Source organism: Cynocephalus volans, chromosome 1 (assembly GCF_027409185.1).
Source record: "Cynocephalus volans isolate mCynVol1 chromosome 1, mCynVol1.pri, whole genome shotgun sequence".
Classification (NCBI taxonomy): Eukaryota; Metazoa; Chordata; class Mammalia; order Dermoptera; family Cynocephalidae; genus Cynocephalus; species Cynocephalus volans.
The window spans coordinates 231,717,715-231,738,704 of record NC_084460.1 but is presented as its reverse complement, the minus strand read 5'-3'; positions in this window follow the sequence as shown (position 1 = coordinate 231,738,704).

Genomic DNA, 20,990 nt, shown 5'->3' with positions numbered 1-20,990 from the left:
CATTCTGTATTCCTGTGATAAGATCTCAGTCTTTTAGTGAGCCTGTGCCCATTAGCTATGAACTTCACATGTGCTCTTTGTTTGTTTGTTTGTTTGTTTTCACCCCCTTAGGTAGTACAGGATAGCTGCAGGGGGCTGGAGTTTGATATTTCCCTTCCCCATATTGGATAGGCTCTCATAAAACCCCAGCAGGTCAGGCACTGGTAAAATAGTTTCTCCTGAAGGCAGTTCTTGTTAAGGAGAACAAAATGCTCTGAGGTGTTTCAGTGTGTTTGTTTCTCCTCTCCTCCTGCTGGATGCCTGAGGGGATTTTATTCTAATCTTCACAGTGAGAACCTGGTACAGTTCCTGGAGTTAAAACTCATAAAAGTATGCCCTCCTATCCCCCATGACTGGGCCTTACTGAAGCTTCTCTCTCTCAGGTGATCACTTTGAGCCTCCAGCAATTTATCAATCACTGTTCAGGTTTTCCTACCCCAGTACTGGTTCCAGTGGAGGTTTCAATTGTGGCCATTAAGTTGTGATTCTCTGTCTTTGCCTCTCTGTCTCTCGCACTTTGGGGGTAATGGTTTGCCTTGTGATCATACCTCTCTTATGGATCTAGAAAAAGTTGTTGATTTTTCAGCTTGCTCAACTTCTTACTTGCTAGGATAGGATGGTGACTTGTAAACTCCTTACATGCTGGACAGGAACCTAGACATCTTAAATCTATAAGCTTTTATTTTTTTCTTATATCTAATTTTGTAATAGGATTTAACTAGCCTTTAAAAATTAGCTGGATATTACAGCATCTTCTCCCCCCCCCCCTTTTGTTTGCTGGAACAAGTCTATAAGAGTAATTATTCATTCCTTAAATGTTTCATAACATCATCTGCAAAATAGTCTAGACCCTCAGTCTTACGCTTTTTTAAAATATTGCTCTAGGTTATATTTCCGCATAACTCAATTAAGTTATTTGAGTGTTTTAGTTCTCTGCATTCAGCCATAATAAATTATTTTCAGTACCACAAACAAATAAACAAAAAACCCAAACCCAAAACCCAAACAAACAAACCTCAACTCTAGGGCTCTGCAATGCTATATCTCTTTTTTGGAGTACTCTTCTTTTCATGTATTTTTCCAGATAACTCTTACCTTCTTTAAGTTTTCTTTGATGTGCAATCAATAGCTTATCCGCAGATGGTGGTAGTCATATGTTAATAGAGAACCATGCCTTCCAGAAAAGCCTTCCTTGACCTAAGTCAGATCAATTTGTATGTTATATGGACACATAAAATCTATTACTTCTGTTCTCATAGCTCTTATCTACGTGTAGACTCATCAGTATGTCCCACTAGTCCATAATCTCTTTGAAGGCAAAAATTGCATCACTTCTTGATTCCTCATAGATTGACATGTATTAAGTCCTTAAGATATTTGTTAAATAAAGTGATTATTCTGTAACACTATAACTAGATTATGATGTTAAAGAGTAAGTGGTTGGCTTTCTCCATACCTTTACCTAATACTGACATTTGTGAAGTTTTGTTTGGTGTTCAGTTTAATGCAGTAACCAGTACCATCTGGTGGCAATTACATGAATTACAGTAAATGTATTTTAAGTTACGAGTTCTCACTTCAGGGGGATGAGAAACCAGACTAGTAGGGAGGTGGGTAATAAGTAAAGCATTTTCAAACACCTAAAATGTCAAAGTCAGTACAGTATTTTAAAAATATTATTGGCAAATTCAGTGGTAACTTCATAAGCACATATTTTACTCAAAATCTCATAGTTACATTTCTTTGAAGATATTTTATTAGGTGAATTTACATTTATTATTGTTATATTTTTCCACTGAATTGACTTTTTCATCATTATAAAATGTCGTTCATCTTCAGTAATTTGTCTTAATTTCTATTTTAATATTAATATAGCTATACGACTTCCCTTTGGTTATTATTTACATGGTATGTCTTCTATTATTTCACTTAAAACTAATCTGTGTCCTTATATTTAAAAATTTGTGACTATCACTCTATATGCTCCACTGGCTCTGCATTATGTATCAGGCAGTCTTCTGGAGGTGGTCACACCTATCTTCTCTGAGGACATTCAAGACTATTACTTTGTTAACACTAATGGGCCTCCAAAATGTGTCTCTTGCCTTCATTAATGGGGGACTTCATGATCTCCTAGTTTAGTCCTAAGCTGGGACAGTCAAGGATGCATATTTATTGTGCAAATGAGATGCTCTTTTTGTTCTGCGTATGGACTCTTGTTTAACCTCACTGCTTCTGGGGAAGGCAATGGTGTGGTCAGCATTGAGAAAGATCACATTATATGAATGCAATGATTAAAGCCTAATATGTTGTAGAAAAGACTTAGGTGGAAGATGTGTAGTTTATGCTGTGAAATTCCAAAAAAGGAAATTTAACATGACCAAAAAATAAACTATTGTTCACATTTTCCTGCACACTCTGGAAAATTATCAGTGACGCTGATTAAAATTTTTAGAGAGCCGTTAAAAACGAGTATCCATGGGCAGCATAATAATGAATGATGCAGCATCATAAGTAACAGTGTAACTAGCATTAGGTCAATAGTATGTAGACTCTGCAGAGAAAGATATTATTTCAATACAAACAGGTTCCAAGGAGCCAAAACATTAGGATTAATAACAATATTCTCATTTTATTGATGAAGGCGGGCAATTAAAGTTCAACAATACAGAACACAAATAAAACATTATTCATGAACCTGAACAGAAGGAGATGGTGCTTCGACACTGCAAAGAATTATTATGTGCACTGACTGGAAAATAAATAAATATATAAGTGCCTCATTTTTGCCCACTATTAAAAAAACTCTTCATAATAAATCATTATACTTCATATAGATCCATAACTAGTATAATGCATTTTAAAATTGTGTTTCAGATATAGAAAGAGCTCTGCATAAAATATTTGCCTGATGCCCTGCTCTCCCTAGTGGTGGCAATCTTTGTAAGCATCTCTAGTTAGACAGTAGAGAACTTGTTCAGAAAGATGGTCATAGAGGAAAAATATCCCTAATTGGTCAAGATGTAATTAATCAGAACAAATTAGAACTTTCCCTGAGAGTGAGAACAGTGATGAATGCACAGACTGATGATGTTCCATAAAGTAATTGAAACTACAAATTAGAAATTTTGGCAAAAGGATAGCTTGAGCACAGACCTCTAATTTCCATATTCTCTGAGTTTCATTCTAGGGTAATGCAATATGACATTCTTGAAAAGGCAAAACTATGGGGCTGGAAAATGACTCAGAAATTATAGAGCCTGACAAAAATATCTGATGGATTATTATAATTAAATGACAATTGAAACAGAGCAGAGATTTCAAAATAGTTGGTGACGAATAAGAGGGAAAAAATTTTGTGAACATTAAATCTGTCTATCTATCTATCTTTCCATCCATCCATCCATCTATCTACCTGCCTAGTTATCTAAAATGGCTGTACTTTGGAAATAGGTTTAAGGACTCTTTATATATTCAAGAGGTATTATTAGGAAAAATATTAATGGAAGCCTGAAATAAAATAAATAAATTGTCTCAGCAAAACACAGCAGGGTTGGTTGGTGTGAATGTTGAAGTTGATATTATTTATATTATAAAATGTTAAGAATGATAAAAAATAAATCAGATATCTTTTTTGTTAATGTGAAGGAAAGACAGGATATGTTTTGAATAAGAAATGCAAGTGAGAATAAAAAAGATACAAATTTGTAAAAGCAAACCAACCAAAATTGTTTTTTCTATTTTTATTTCATTTATTTACTTATATATAATTGAAACGTAATTGATCATACATATTTGTGGGGTACAGTGCTGACTATCAATACTAGTGTACAATATGTGATGATTAAATCAGGATAATTAGCATGTTCATCATTATAAAATGCAAAATTCTATATACATCTATATGCTTACATAATTTCGTATGTGCACAGGATAAAAGGAAATACGAAGGCTATTAACATTGGTTCAATTATGAATGTATGACAGAGGAAAGTAATTAGGGAGAAATCATTAATTGTTTATATTTTCTTGCATTATTTCACTCAGTACTGTCATTCCATATTTACTTAATTAGCATTTTAATAAAAATGTATTAATTAACTAATAGATATCTATTACTGTGAAAAAACATTCTAAATCTTTTGTTGAGCACCTACTATACGTGAGGTATTGTGCTAAAGTGAAGATTCGAGGGCACCCATGAAATCTGTACTCAAAAAGCTATCAATTATTTTCACCTTCTGTTAAAAAAGGGACTAGGTTAATGCAGACAAATCTTCTGAACATATTTAGGCTGTGGGTGGTTATAAATATCAAGGACTAAAGGGAAACACAGGAAGGAGAGTCCAACATTTAGTGCAATGTTTTCTGCTTGAGGCATTTGCTAGTTAACACATATTATCTGATAGACTGAAAAGGTGGAAAGCAAATGGCAGCTTAGAACCTAAGAAATGGGACAGAGCTTCTGGTGATGGGACAAAAGTATGGTCCAAAATGATCAAGGAGGAGGATGTTAGGCAAACACCCCAAGCTTTCATTTGAAAACCTTGAAGGATTACAGCCTAGGAATGAATGAAGGGAAATAGACCATCCTTCACAAATCACAAAAAATAGGTAATAATAAGGTTAAAGCTTAAGGTTATTCATCACTAACCTAGAGTGCCAGAAGCAAAATTAAACCCTCTTTGGAAGAATGTAACACCATCCACAGCAAGAAAATGTATGTCTTGTACACAATGTTTGGCTTAAATTAAAATTATTAGGCATGAAAAGACAAAAAATATGAAAAAAAAAATCAAGAGAAAAGAATAAAGAAAATAGAAACAGACCTAGAGAGAATGTCATAAACAAATTGTCATAAAATTCTTTGATAATATAGTGTATTTCAGAAGAGAACTAAAAACTATTTTTAGAAAACGAAATAGAAATATTAGATCTGAAAAATATAACGACAGAAATAAAAAATCAGAAGAGGAATTTAAAAGAAGGACCACACAGATGAAGACAAGATTTCTTTATGAACAGAATATATTCAATTTTAGTAAATATTTCCAATGTTGGGGGCATAAAGGAAGCTGCAGAAAATTTCAGAGGATTGAGATCAAATAGAATATACTGTTTTAAAACTGTGAAATTAAACTAAAATAAATAATAAAGCTAGCTAGAAAATAACTAAATATTTGGAAATTGTGGAATACACTATTAAACATACTTTGGGCAAAAAATAAATAACAAGGACTATTGGAAATATCTTGAACTAAATGGCTATATGAACACAGCATATAATTATTTATAGAATAGAGTTATAACCAAACAAAGGAGAAAAGCTATACTCATGCATCAGGGAAATCATAGCCTTACAGTCATATGTTAGAAAAGAAGAAAGACTGAAAAGTCAATCATTTCATTATCCATCTTAAGAAGTTAGAAAAAAAAATTCAGTGTAAAAAAGTAAAAGGAACAAAATGATAAATATAGGAGTAGAGATCAATTATAATAGATGATATAGAATAGAGAAGAGCCTCAGAGCCAAAAGTTGGTTGTTTAAAAAAATAAACTTGCTAACCTTCTGAAATAATTATTGAAGGAAAAGAGAAGGAATAAAATCCTATTAAAAATACAAAAAGGAGATAGTTTAAATTATGAAGACATTACAAACATTATGGCACAATTTTGTGAACAACTTTATAATACATTTTCAAATATAGATGAAATGGAGAAACTCTTTGAAAAATACAATTTACCAAAACTGACATAATAAGAAAGAGAATTTGAATTGTCATATATACATTAAAGTAGTACAATATATTATTTAAGGTTTTTGATTAGGAAAATTACAGGTCTAGAAAAGCTTTTATAGAATTATTCCTAATACTTAAGAATGAGATAACACTAATCTTAGTCAAACCATTCCAGGTAATTTAAAAAAGGAGAACTCCTTCTAACTCACTTTATGAGGCCACAAAAACATTACTTAATGAATCTAAGATGAAGCTAATAAGAAAGAAAAATTCTAGGCTAATTTTTCTAAACAGAGGTGAAATTTTTCTAAGTAAATGTTGACAAGCGAAGTCAAGTAAAATGTAAGAATTGTAATAGATCATGACCAATTGGGTACTTTTAAAGGATAAAATATTGTTTAACAGTTTGAAAAAAAATAATGTAATTCACTTCATTAACACAACAAAGGATAATTTTGTGTTATCTTCTTAATATACACAGAAAATATTTGAGATATTTTAAAACTTACTCATAGTTTGAGGAAAAAAATAAAACCCTTAGCAAACTAACAGAGGAAGTATTTCCTATATATAATAAAGAGTACCTACAAAAACCTAGAGCAAACATCATGCTTCCCACACTGAGACCGGGAATAATTATATTCTATCACCACTTTTACTCAATATTGTACTGGAAAACATTGTCATGTTAAGAAAAAGAAATAAAAGTTACAAGTTTAAAAAGGAAGAAACGAGAAATGTGTTCTTTGTTTGAAAGTATGATTAGGTTTGCAAAACTTAAAAATAAATGCATATAGAGGCAATTCAAGTGTCCATTGATGTTTGAGTGGACAAACAAAATGTAGTGAATACATACAGGAGAATTTAATTTAGTCTTAAAAAGGAAGGAAATTCTGACACATGGTACAGCACTGATGAACCTTTATAACATACTAAGTGAAATAAGCCAGTCAAAAAAGACAAATACTATATGATTCCACTTATATGAGATACCTAAAGTAGTCAAATTGATAGAAAGAGAAAGCAGAATGGTGAATGCTGGGGTGGGGGGCTGTGAGGAAGGAAGAATGGGGAATTGCTGTTTAATTGGTATAGAGTTTCAGTTTTGTAAGATGAAAATACTTCTGGAGATTGGATGTGCAATGAGAATGTACATAACACTAGTGCACTGTACAGTTAAAAATGGTTAAGATGATAAATTTTACATTATGTGCATTTTATGACAATTAAAACAAATAAATGTATAGTTAAACTATTAGAATTAGTAAGTGAATTTAGCAAGGTCCCTTGAGTTTCTACAAACCACCACCACCAACAAAAACAAACACCTAATATAACAAATGGTGTGCAATACCATTGTAAGACAGACTTTAAAACACTAGTGAAATAAGTTTAGAAAAAACCTATTTAATGGGAAGTATGCTGTGTTCTTGTACTGCAAGATTCAATCATACATTTATGTTTATTTTCTCCAAATATATCTTCAGATTTAATGCAGTCCGAAGCAAAATTCTAGCAGTCCTTCTGTGTGTACATGTTTGTGTGTAAATAGAAGAGCTGATTCTGAAAAGTATGTGGAAATACAAGAACTTACTAAGTTTAGTAAGGCATTATTGAAAAAATGACAATGAGAATGTGGTGTTCACAAAAGATAGACAAATTGTACAAATGTGAACAAATAGAGAGTCCAGAAACAGATCCGCACATAAATGAAAACTTGATTTATGATAAATATGGTTCTACCTACTAGTAGAGAATGGGAAGATTTCTCAGTACATGGTGTTGAGTAAAATAAATACACAAGAAGAGAGTAGATTTTGACTACTGTCTTGCATAACAGCCACAATTAAATTCTGGAGTCCCAGGTGGACTAAAAGCTTTAAGTAAAATATAAAACAACAAAGTCTTCAGAATACTACATAGGAGCACATCTCAATGAACTTCTGCTATGAAATTAAATAGCACACAAAAAGTAGTAAACATTAGAACTACAAATTTCCAGTCAACTGATCACATAATTAAAAAAGGAAAAAGGTAAAAGGATGTCATGTGTTTTTTACAATAATTTTATATTTTATTTTATTTTATCAATATGCAATGTAGTTGATTTTCATGTCCCTTTACCAATTCCTCCCTTCCTCCGATTCCTTCCCACTCCCTCTCCCCGCTCCCACCTATCAACATCATATCTGTTCACTTGTCTTAACAAGTTCAAGGAACTGTGGTTGTTGTGTCTTCTTTCCTGTCCCCCCCCCATTTGTTTGTGTATTTGTTTATTTACTTTTAGATCCCACAAATAAGTGAGAACATGTGCTATTTCTCTTTCTATGCCTGACTTATTTCACTTAATATTTTTTCTAAGTCTATCCATGCTGCTGCGAATGGTAGTATTTCATTCTTTTTTATAGCAGAGTAGAATTCCATTGTGTAGATATACCACATTTTCCATATCCACTTACCTGATGATGGACATTTGGGCTGGGTCCAACTCTTGGCTATTGTAAATAGTGCTGCATTGAACATTGGAGTACAGGTATCCCTTCAACATGATGGTTTCCATTGAGTTCCTTGGATATTCTGGATATTACTTACAATAATTTTTAAAAAGTTTAAAAGCAAGCCAGAGAGTGTTAAAAGCTTTACTGAATAATATATAAAGAGTACCTACAAACAGACATAAAGCCTATATAAAAATGAGCAAGGAACTTGGACAGGCACTTTAAGAAAAACCAAGTGGTCAAGAAATGTATAAGTTGCTAAACTTCATCAGCCAGAAGGAAAATATAAATTAAATCCATAATGAGTTAACACAAAATACTCACCAGAATGGCTAAAATTGAAAAACCTGAAAATCTCAAATGTTGGTGAAAATTCAGAGCAATTGAAATTTTCATATTCTTCTAATGGAATTGTGATTTAGTACAACCTCTTTGAAATTTGTCTAGCAATATCTAATAATGCTGAACACACATCTATCTATCACTCAGCTATTCACTCCATGGTATATAACTAGCAGAAATGCATATGCATATGTTCACCAAAAGACAAAAGACATGCTCAAAAAGGTTATAGCAGCAGAATTGAAATGATTAAAAATTTGAAACAATCCAAAGGCTTATCCATGTTAGAAAGGATAGTTTATGACATATTCACATAATAGAATTCTATGCAGTAGTGAAAATAAGTGAGCTTTTCCTATGCAAAATGACATTAGATGAGTGTTATTAATATAATATTAAGCAAAAGAAACCAGAGCCAAAGGTTTGTCAAAGTGTACATTTCAAGCATGGGAACAGCATAAGCAAAGCCATAGAGGTAATAAAACCAGGGATATGGACTAGTACCATTCATCTTAATTATAGGTGGTATATAGGGATTTCCAGAAAGATGAGAGTGGAATAACAGGTAGAGCTTAAAGAGGGTTAATGCACTATTATACAAATAGCGGTATGTAGAATAGTAGTCTTTCCTTTTGTCAGTTCAGGACAGAAATCTCAGAGCAGAATTTAAAACAGACATATGGGCAACTCACTTCTCACTACTTCTATATAATAGTTCATCAGCTGGCCTATTAATTTTACATTGCGCAGATAAATTTACATGTACATGAATGGTGAGTTTGTGGTTATTTATGGAACTCCTCTAGTTACAAGGAGTGCATCCAGAAATTACAATGTGACTAAGTCCATCTTTCCAGAAAATTTATGTGACCAAAGAAAAACTAAAAAGTGCTCTGAGATTCTGGAATCTTCCAAAGTGAGGCAGTGTGGATCAATGACCAGAGTTCTGAACCCCATAGGCAGCTGTGATGCCTTGACCACACTTGCCATCTTGGCCAGTTTTCCAGGTGTAAAAAAAGGGAATAAAAAGAAAGAAATACATGTGGGATATGGGTTTTAAAGAAACTAGAGAGATGACTCCACAAGACTTTATTAGATGTGAAATTTGAGGTAGATCATAGATTTAAAAATAATTCTGCGATTTTTCAGCCAATAACCAGTACAATTGGTTAACAACCAGAGCAAGTAGTGTTTATGAAAAAGCCAAGTCCTCAAGTTGGAATCCTCTGGTTGACTGGTTTATTTTTCAGTCATCTTGGAGCTTTTTATAAGTGCTCAAAATTTTGTGTTCTTACATATGAAAGAAATGGCTGAAACAACGGAATTAAATGTGATCCTGAGGAAAGAAATGGAGATAGATATAGAAATGGAAATAGAAATATATATGATGAGAAATATTGAAATTGATGTATTGGGAAATATAATCCAGAAAAATATAAAGAAAAAAGCCATATAATATACACTTACATCTTAGACAAGTTGGTATTCTGTGAATGGTTTAGTACAGTGCTCTACACAAAAATTCTGCTTAATAGTTATTAAATTTACGTATGTATAATTCAAACAGATTTATTCTGATTCCTCAGTTCATAGCAGGATAACATAATGAACTGGAGAACAAAGGAGACATTGCTAGAGGCAGGCTAAGAGAAGTGATAATCAATAACAAAAATAACAAGAAATAGAGTAACTTTGAAAAGCAACAATAAATACCTAAAAAGCCAAGTAACTCCATGGTCTTAGGTGTGGGGAGCAAACGGTCATCCCAACAACTTAATAGCTCATAAAGGGATTACTGGGTTCCAATATGGAACATGGTTGATTGAGATAGATATGCCCAGAGGTCACTAAGAAACACAGTTAAAAAGGAAGGAAACTGACATATGTTATATGGATGAACCTTGAAGACGTTATGCTAAGTGAAATACTCCAGTCACAAAAAGACAAATACTGTAAAATTCCACTTACATGAGTAAGTAGAGTAGTAAAAATCATAGAGACAGAACGTAGAACTGAGGTGGCCAGGGAGCAGAATGAGGAGATAATGGGGTGTTATTGTTTAGTGAGTACAGACTTTGTTTTACAAGTGAAAAATGTTAAGGAGATAGAAGGGGGTAATGGTTGCACAGCATTATAAATGTATTTAGTACCATTCAACTATACATTTAAAAATCATTAAGATGGTAAATTTTATGTTATGTTTATCTTACCACAAAAAATAAATAAAAAAAAAGAAACCCGCACTATGTAAAGGTCTTTCCCCTTATTTGTATTTTAGTGCAGTCACTACATAAAAGAATAAACACTACAAGAGTCAGAGTAGAGTGAGATGAGGATTGAGAAAGGAGTGATCAGAATTTCATATATTTACATATATAAAATTATAGTCATCAGACATGATGCTTTCTTTTGTCAAAGCTTTTACCATTCTTACAAAGAGAAAAAGATCAGCTGACTAGCAGCCAGGGCTGGGCCTTAGGAACAATTTCTCTTTATGACCCAATTTTCACCTGACTCTCAGTGTCCCAGCAGGAATGGCACCAAAGGCTTTAGGCCAAAGCAAGAATAAGTGTAATATATTTACAGTATTCCCTATAAATACACACACACACACACATACACACACATTTGGGCACTTAGTAATCCAAACTTTATGAAGTTTATTTATAGAGAATACTGCATTTCCCAGCAGTAGTAAATAAATGAGGTCTCAGATCTTTAAATAGCTATATGAACTATTGAAATAAATTTACCAACTTTGTACTTTAAAATGATATAATCATTTTTATAAGCTAAAACTACATAGATAAAATACTTTCTCTTCCTAAAGCATTGTAGCTTATATTGTATGATATATATAATATATTTTATATATAATATTGTATATTATATTGTAAAATGCTAGCAATGACTAAAAAATGACTAATTCCTTCTTCCCCTTATTTTGTTTTTTGATCATTACCATGTAACCTCAGGGCCTAACTTGTTTAAAATTACACAAGAATTTGTAATTTATTTTTCTGCTCTAAAAGAGTCACATGATTCATAGCATGAATCTTATTTATCATTTCAGATTTTTTCCTTAATTTATTGTTCTACCCTTAACATTTTACCAAAGCTACAATTTCTATACCTTCTGTCATCCTATCACTTCCCAATTTTAGTATATGTGCTGCCGAAGCGAGCACGATCCTATCATTTCCCTATATCCCATCTTCTTCATTAAAAAAAGAGGTAAGATTTATTTAGAATTATTAAAAAAGTGAATCACGATTATGGAAAAACCATGAGGTCATAAAGGACAATTTCTCGGAGAAACATAGGTATGACCTAGATTGAAAGTTTGCTTTATAAAGAAATGTGACCACATTCTTGTGCTCTGTTAACATTTCATTGCTATAAAAAGTCAGGCTAACGAAATCCCAGCAGAATATGTACATAGCAGCAGTTGCTAAGGTAACCCCTTTAAAATCCTCTAAATAGAAAAAAAAAAAAAAAATTAAAGATATATTCTTTGAGGACAGATAAGTTAAGACTGTCCCAAGGTTTCTAAGAGTACTTTTGTGGCAGCAATAAATAATCATAAGAAAAATATCTTTTTTTATTTTTTCCTAAATGATGACCGGTAAGGGGATCTTAACCCTTGACTTGGTGTTGTCAGCACCACACTCTCCCATGTGAGCTAAACGGCCATCCCTATATAGGGATCCGAACCCATGGTCTTGGGGTTATCAGCACCACCCTCTCCCAAGTGAGCCACGGGCCAGCCCTAAAAAAATATCTTGAACCTAGACTGAGACTTAGTCACAGGTAAATAATTAATTAACTAGTATAAATGATATTAAAGCAGCAGAGGATAAAATCCTTCTGAAGTTCCTTTAGGTACCCACTAGGAAGAAGAGTCTCAAGGAGAACTAAAAATGGGGAAATTAAACTATATTGTCATATTCATCCCTTAGGATGAATTCACTATTGAGACAGAAAGAGGCCGGGAATAATTTGCTCACTGTACAACTCTTTATATTCAAACTTTATCTTTCCTCTGGGGTGACCTTTGAAACTATAGATTTCTTATATGAGAGCCTAGAAATGCAGAGAGCAAATTTCAGGACAAGATTTAAGTTATCCTTTATTCAAGAAGTATAAAGTATCTAAATATATATTAATTAAAGAGGCAGCCACTGGATGTCATAGTAATGCCAGGAAAATAAAAGTTTCATAATAAAATCTTTACTGTGTAAATTTGATAGCATTAAGCATAGTTCAGTCTATATTATCTGAAACATCATTGAAGATGTGCTTTCAAGATTAGTTTCATTTGGTGGTGACAGTGATGAGATATTCACTAATGGATTTACATTATTTAATCTGCATTCTTTTTTGATTAATTAGTCAACTGGTAAGTAGAGAGGTAGAGTGAAAATATTTTATCATTTTCCTGTTACTACACTTTGGGTATTTAAGTAAACTGAGTCCGTTTTATTAACTAACAAATGAGTATTTATTGATTAAGATATCATTGTGATTCAGTAGAACCAGAGAAATAAAGAGGATATGGGGCCCATCTCATGAGGTGCTTTAGCTTTTCTTGGGACTATTGGAGATAAATGGTCAATGAGGACTGCAGGCATACTGGACACTCATTGAGGCTCTGAGATACTAAAATTGTTCCCCATACTACTTAGAATACCTTGTTCAGAGTACCATTTATTCCGAAAATTCCTTAATTGGTTTTCACAATTTAAGCACAAAATTAACCTATCTCTGACAAAAGCGCCAATGAAAAGAAGGATTGGATGAGGTCATCTGTGCTCTTTCTGAGGTCAGATCAAAAAGCTTCGGTATTTAGGAAGGTATCTTATCCCTATCTCTGGCATCCGTATCTCTCTTTTAGAATCCATAATAAATCTATTATTTATTTATCTATACAAATTTACAAAAGTAAATTTAATTAGACCAAGGTTCTTCCAAGATTCTCTGTAAACAAAGGGGCCCAATGGTCAAGATTTAAAGATCAAGCATACTCTATGAAACTTTTGTTTCTTCATAATCAGCTTTATATCAAAGGCTCTGAGAAGTTCAGCAGTAAAAAACCCTATTTATATATTTTTAATATAGATTTGTTGCATGTTAATTACTATCATAATTCATCAATTCTAGTATGTCATCTAATATGACATATCTTTATTACTAGGTTTTCTAAAAAACAATATAAATATACATGAACAATTATTAACCACCATGATATTCAATCACTCCTAAACTTGAACACCACTTTCTTCTTCAATAGAAACATCTAAGTTTTTTCCTAGACCTTCTTTACATTTTGAATTAAAAATTCTTCTGAATCATTCTGTGGTCAGAGTTGTAAGGTTTTTCCTACAACATGATATACTTTTATCATGTTTACTTCTGACCTTTTCAAAGATTGATTTATTGGGAATTATTATGGGTATTTTCTTTCTACCAAGCTTTCATTCTGCAAACTTTAGAGAATGCTTGTCCTTTTAATCTCATCATTATGTATCAGAAGAAAAAATGCAGATCACTATAGGTTTTGTACTTTTCCCTTAGATAAATGGTTCTCAAATTTCAGCATGCATCAGCTATACCTAGAGGGCTTTTTAAAATATAGATTCAGAAGGTGTGAGATGGACTTCAAAATTTGTATTTCTATCAAGTTCCCAGATGCTGCTGCTGCTGTGATCTAAGGACTACACTTTGAGAATCACTACCTTTGGTCTTCTCTAAATGATTTGTTCAAACATCAAGAGCTTAAAGGAGAATAGCTGTATAATCATGAATAACAACCATGTCATAGCATTTTCTGCTAAAATTTTCAGTTGATCAAATAAATTGTCCATGGAACCCAATAAAAATTTGTGGACTAGCTATGTTAACTAGAGATCTTTTGTGTGAATATTTGAGAAAAATTTTACCAGCTTTGCATTTGTACAAAAATCTTACATTCACTTTTCATGCAAGTATAATTGTATATTTGAGAAAGAAATTACATACATACTTATGTCAATTATGCTTTAAAATGATACAGTGTGAGATGGGGGCAGAGCAAGATGGCCATCTAGAAAGATACATCACTTGTCTCTCCCACAGACAGAGAATACATTGAATATGCAACCACACATGGATGAAAAAGGTGAAGGGAGAAATAGGGAACATATTGAAGGAGCAGCAGAGATGCTGGTGAACATAGAAATTCAGGATAGCTAAATAGAGAATGGAAAATTCCTGACCACCACCACCCCATTCACCAACCAGGAGCTTCAAGGACCCAGGAGGAGTTACTGTGCATGAAAGAGTTGAGTGAGCACAGTCCTGTGGGCCAGTGGCCCAACCCACAGAGAAATTTGTGCTGCCCCTGTGACTGCACACAGTGGTGGGAACTACTTAGAGCCCAAGCAACTGCATTGACCTGGGGAGGGACATACATGGATCCACCCTCAATCCTGGGTCCTAGGCTGCTGTAGCAATTGCAGCTTGTGGTTGGTTCCAACACCTGATGGCATTTTGGTTCTGCCATGACAGCGGTTCAACACCCCTGAGGCCACATCATTGCACTGGATTGCCTACACCATGGATTGTACTATGCCCTGGGAACAGGCCATACAATGTAGCAAGGGTGCCACCCTCAGGACAGAAGGGATCAGTGTGCATACATTACAGAGCCAGAAAGCTGCCTAACTGGGGCCTCTACCACTGCTAGTGACACTTCCTTCTTTGGTGAAACACCCTTGCAATTCTTACAATCACAAAGAGGTGGTAGAGAACTTGTAGACCTCTCTTGGCCACAGACCCATGCCTGGAAAACCAGTGGGCCTACCCAGGGCTGCCCACCCCAGTGTGGGAGCTTCAGAGGGATCCAGTATCTTTTTTGGGAGCACAGTAGCCCACCCACTGCCCCAGCAATCTCAGACAGGGATGAGGAGCTCCAGAGTGTCCAGTACCTCTCAGGGTCACAGGGTCCCTCCCAAAACTGCTAACACCTTGTCCAGAGTCACCTACTTCAGCAGTGGTACTGTAGAGCAGCCCAGTGCCCCTCCTGAGGGTACAGAGCCCCCCACACAAATCCAGTGACCTCACTCAGTGTCACCCACTTCAATTGCAAAGCTACAGAGTACCCTAATGCCTTCTCTAAGGGTACAGAGCTGTGCACTGAGCCCCAGTGACATCATTGGAGCCACCCACTATAGCTGAGGGACTGCTGAATACCTCATTTTCTCCCTCAAAGCTTAAGGTTTTAATTCTGACCCCCAGAAGTCCTACCCAAGGTCACCCTTTCAAGTCGAGGAGCTTCAAAACACCCCAGTGTATCCCTCAGGGTGAGAAGACCCTAATCAAGGGTGCCAGCAAGTTATCCTAGGGTTACCCACCTCAGCCAAGGAGCAACAGGGCACCAAGGTACTTATTGAGATCTTGCATATGACCTTGACAACACAGCCCAGTGTCACTCACTTCAACAAGGAACAAATGAGTGCCCGGTGCCTAGGCCATGGAGGCACTCACAGCCAACTCTGATGTTGAATATGATTGAAGTAACCACATGGAGACTACAAAATGCTGCATCTAACAAGAACCAAAATTAAAACATTCAACCTAACAGCCAATATAAAACAGATCTGCAGGAGGGAGACTCTATCCTCATAAGCCATTCCAGAGAATTAGAGAAGCATCTGCTCTACCAGATGCCCAGACATCAGTGTAGAGATTCCAGAAATATGAAAAAACAAGAAAATATGACATGCTCAAAGGAATGCAATAATTCTCTAGTACCAGACACCAAACAGCAGGAAAATCTTCTAAATGACTAAAAAGTAATTCCAAGCAACAATCTTAAGGAAACTCAGAAAGATACAAGAAAACTTAGATAGATAGCACAACAAAATGAGAAAAGCAATCTGGAATCTGAAGGCAGAATTTACAAAGAGATAGATACTTTAAAAAAGAATGTAGCAGAACTCTTGGAACTGAAGGATTCGTACAAAGAAATAAAAAATACAATAGAGAGCTTAAGTCAGGCTAGAGCAAGTAGAGGAAAGAATTTTGATCTCAAGAAGGGCTTTTTGAAATAACCCAGGCAGACATACATACATACATACATACACACATACATACATAAACAAACAAACAAACAAACAAATAAATAAAAGAGAAAGAAAGAAAGAAGTAAAGAAAAAAAGAACAAAAGAAAGAAAGAAAAAAAATTGAAAATGAGGAAAACCTATAAGAGCTATCTGATAACCTTAAGCACCCATCCAAATTATGGGGGTTCTGGAAGGGGAGGAGAAAGGAAAAGGCACTGAAAACCTATTTAGCAAAATAGTATCAGAAAACTTCCCAGGTATTGGGAGAAACACGGACTTTCAAATCCGAGAAGCTCAGACATCCCCAAACAGATTCAATACAAAAAGGTCCTCTAACACACTGTCATTAAACTGTCAAAAGTCAAAGACAGAGAATCGTAAACAGCAAGAGAAAAGTATCAAGTCACCTATAACAGAATCCTAATCAGACTAAAAGCTGATTTCTCAGCAGAAACCTTATAGGCCAGATGAGAATAGGATGATATATTCAAAATACTAAATTAAAAAAAATAATAACTCCTGGCCCAGGATATTATAATCTGCAAAACTATCTTTCAGAAACAAAGGAGAAATAGTGTATTTCCCAAGCAAACAAAAACTGCAGGAGTTCACCACCACATGATCAGACCTACAAGACATTCTCAAGGGAGTCCTGTACCTGGAATCTAAAAAATGATAATCACCATGATGAATACAGAAGAAAGAATAAAACCTACTGGGAGAGCAGATGTGCAAACGAGAAAGAGAAAGAAAATATATTTTACCACTACAAAAAGTCAACAAACACCAGACACAAACAATAAAAGGGAAAGTAAGGAATAAAAGATATTAAAATTATCATAAAATAATCATTAAAATGCCAGGAGTAAGATAATACCTTTCAAAAACAACCCTAAGCATAAATGAATTGAATTCCCCACTCAGAAGACATAGACTGACTGAATAGATTAAGAAACTAGACCCGACTATATGCTGCCTGTGAAAAATTCACTTCACCTGTTTAGACTCACACAGAAAAACAGTGAAGGGATAGAAAAAGATATATCATGCAGATGAAAACCAAAAATGAGCAGGAATAGGAGTACCAATTCTTATATTGGTTAAAATAGATTTTAAACCAAAAACTATAAAGACAGACAAAGAAGGTCATTATGTAGTTATACAGGGATCTATCCACCAAGAGGGTATAACAATTATAAATATATGCTCCCAACATCAGAGCACCCAGATTTATAAAGCAAATATTATTAGAATTGGAGAGAAATAGACCGCAGTACAATAACATTTGGGGACCTGAACATTCTTCTCTCAACATTGGACACAGATCATCAAGGCAACAAATCAGCAGAGAAATACATGATTTAGACTACACTTTCAAACAATTTGACTTGACAAACATCTACAGAACATTTTATCCAACAACTAGAGAATATACATTCTTCTCATCAGCATATGGAACTATCTCCAGGATAGATCACACGTTAGGTCACAAACAAGCCTCAACAAATGTAAAAACTTGATATCATTTCAAGTATCTTTTCAGACCACAATGGAATAAAATTAAAAATCAATAACAAGCAAATTAAACATCGTATTCCTGAATAACCTATGGGTCAAAGAAAAAATTAAGCAAGAAATAAAAAAAATTTTCTTGAAACAAATGAAAACAAAAGCACATCACTCTAAAGCCCATGGGATACTGCAAAAACAGTGCTTAGAGGGAATTTTATTTCAATAAATGTCTACATCAAAATAATAGAAAGATTTCAAGTAAAGAGCCTAATGTTACACCTCAAAGAGCTAGAAAAGCAACAGCAATCCAATCCCAAAATTAGTAGATGGAAAAATATAATAAAGATTAGAGCAGAGTTAAATGAAATAGAGATCCAAAAAATGATACAAAAGATCAATGAAACAAAAAGTTGTTTTTTTGAGAAGATAAACAAAATAGACAAAATATTAGCTAGGCTAACAAAAAAAAGAAGAGAGAAGACCTAAATAACAAAATTAGAAATGAAAAAAGAGACATTACATCTGATACCACAGAAATACAAAGAGCCATTGGATACTACTTTGGATATTACAAACATCTGTATGCCAACAAATTTGAAAACAAGAAGGAAATGGATAAATTTCTGGACACATACAAACCACCAAGACTGAACCAAGAAGAAATCAAAAAGCTGAACAGAACAATAATGAGCAATGAGATTGAAGCAGTAGTCAGCAGCCCCCCAAAATTGAAAAGCTCAGGACTGGACAGATTCAGTGCTGAATTGTTTTTAGAATTAATGCCAATCCTTTTCAAACTATTCAATAATTGAAATAGAGGCCATTTTTCCCAAACTCATTCTATGAGGCCAGCATCATCCTGATATGAAACTTGGATAAAGATAAAACAAAAAAAGAAAACTACAGGTCAATATCCTTCATGAACATAGACTCAAAAACTCTCAACAAAATATTAGCAAACAGAATTCAATAGCACATTTAAAAGATTAGGTGGGATTCATCCCAGGAATGCAAAGATGGTTCAACACATACAAACCAATAAATGTGATACATCATAGCAACAAAATCAAGGGCAAAATCCATATGATTACCTCAAAAGATGAAAGAAAAAGCATTTGACACAATTCAACATTCCTTCATGATAAAAACTCTCATCAAATTAGGTATAGAAAAAGAAAGTATCTCAACACAAAGTCATGTGTGACAAACCAACCACCAACATGATCCTGAATGGGTAAAGCCAAAAGCTTTTCTTCTAAGAACAGGAAGAAGAAAAGGATGCTTACTGTAGAGACTCCTATTTATTATAGTACTGATAGTACAAGCAAGAGCAATTAGGCAAGAGAAAGAAATAAAGGGCATCCAAATAAGAAAAGATGAGGTCAAGTTGTCCCTGTTTGCAGATGGCATGACTTTATATATATATATGAAAACCTAAAGATTCCGCCAAAAAAATTCCAAGAGCTGATAAACAATTTCAGTAAAGTTGCAGAATAAAAAATAAACATATAAAAATCAGTAGTATTTTTATACACCATCAATGAACTAGCAGCAGAGGAAATCATGAAAACAATCTCATTTTCCAATAGCTGCCAAAAAAATAAAATACCTAGGAATTAATTTAACCAAGGAAATGAAAGATCTCTACAATGAAAACTACAAGATACTGGTGAAAGAAATTAAAGAAGACAACAAAAGATAGAAAGACATTTCATGTTCATGGATTGGAAGAATTAATGTTGTGAAAATGTCTGTACTACCCAAAGCAATCTATACATTCAATGCAATCCCCATCAAAATGTCAATGGAATTCTTCACAGAAATAGAAAAACAATCCTAACATTTATATGGAAGAAGAAAAGACCTTAAATAGCCAAAGCAATCTTGAGCAAAAAATAATAAAGCCAGAGATATAGCAATATAGCACTTCAAATTATACCACAAAGATATGGTAACCAAAACAGCATGGTACTGGCATACACACACACACACACAGACCAATGGAACAGAATAGAGAACCTAGAAATCAATCCATGTACTTACAGCCAACTAATCTTCAACAAAGGCACCAAGAACATACACTGGGGAAAGGACAGCCCCTTCAGTAAATGGTGCTGGGAAAACTGGACATGCATATGTAGAAGAATAAAACTAGACCTATACCTTGTGCCATATGACAAAATCAACTCAAAATGAATAAAAAACAAAAATAAGACCCCAAATTATAAAATTCTTGGGAGAAAACATAGAAAAAACACTTTGGATATAGGACTGGGCAAACACTTTACAAATAAGACCTCAAAAGCACAGAAAACAAAAGAAAAAATAGCGAATAGAATTATGTCAAATGAAAAAGTGTCTGCACAGGAAAGTAAACAATCAACAGAATGAAAAGACACCTACAGAATGGGAGAAAATATTTGCAAAGTATGCACCAAACAAGGGATTAACATCCAGAATACACAAAGAACTCAAACAACTTAATAGTAAAAAAACGAAACCAAATAATCTCATTAAAAAATGGGCAAAGGAGCTGAACTGACATTTCTCAAAAGAAGATGTACAAATGGTGAACAGATACATAAAACTACTCAACATCACTAATTATCAGAGAATTGCGAAGTAAGTATCATCTCACCCCAGCTAGACTGGCTATTATCAAACAAACAAAATAACAAATGTTGGTGAGGATGCAGAGAAAGGGAAACCCTTCTACACTGTTGTTTGGACTGCAAATTACTACAGCCATTATGGAA